The following is a 1,044-nucleotide window of genomic DNA, read 5'->3' as shown; positions in this document are numbered from 1 at the left end:
ATATATAACCTGCCTCCGTCTACCGGTATAGCCGGTTTCAAAGGCTCAAGTATGGTACACTACGTTTTCCAGCAAACAAATCGGTAGTAGGTAGATTCAAGTATTGTGCCAGCTGACAGTTAGAGGTACACAGGTAGATTTAGAACCGTGGCGAAGTAGTTGTTGTAGCATAAGACGTTTTACCTAGATGACATCGCTCTGCGGGAGGGCATAAATTGCATTGGGAGTTCAGGAAAACCAACAAGTTTTCGGTATGCTAACAATGAAAGGCGCAGCGGACCACTTTTCCACAGGCAATGTTATACACAATTGAGTTACTCAATCAAGTGCGATAAGAGCGTTACACTGATACTGTACGATATTTCAGTAATATAACGAGTACTTAACAATATTTATGGAAACTGATTACTATGCTATGAATCCTCATGCAAAATAAAAGTCTTCTTTATCTGGTTGTAAGCAACCAGAAGTTAGATAAATATATGTTTCTTTTTTAATAATTTTAATACGTGGAAAACGATATTATGCAATTTAATTCTTTTAATCTCTTCACAATTTTATTTCTAATCTGTTTGTTTCAGTTAAAAGAGCATAAAGACATAACAATGTAAGCACTAATTTTTGATAACTTAGGCAACAACATTTACTTTAATTATGCTTTTATCATTTTCGTAAAATTCTTGAGAATACAATTTTTTAGAATATATCTTAATTCCATAGTATTTAAGGAATTAATAAATATCTTACTCGTTTTAAGATTGTAAAATACAAATTGATTAAATATAGATAAGAAGGAAGCAGAATTATAAAAGGCATACGTTGCATAGACGATTTTTCGACCAGGCCTGGGTACATATTGTTTGAAATAAGATAATTCTTACAAATATTAGTTTACCTGAATAACTTCTATATTTAAATAGAACTAAATTTTTCTTCTATTTAAAGGTTTTCTTTTATTTAGTGTCGTATCAACTACATTGGTTAGTAGCAACGATTTGGATTCTAAATCCAAAGAACAAAATATTATTTGTAAAATAATTGACT

Source organism: Augochlora pura, chromosome 4 (assembly GCF_028453695.1).
Source record: "Augochlora pura isolate Apur16 chromosome 4, APUR_v2.2.1, whole genome shotgun sequence".
NCBI classification, from domain to species: domain Eukaryota; kingdom Metazoa; phylum Arthropoda; class Insecta; order Hymenoptera; family Halictidae; genus Augochlora; species Augochlora pura.
Note: the sequence above shows the minus strand (reverse complement) of the source record.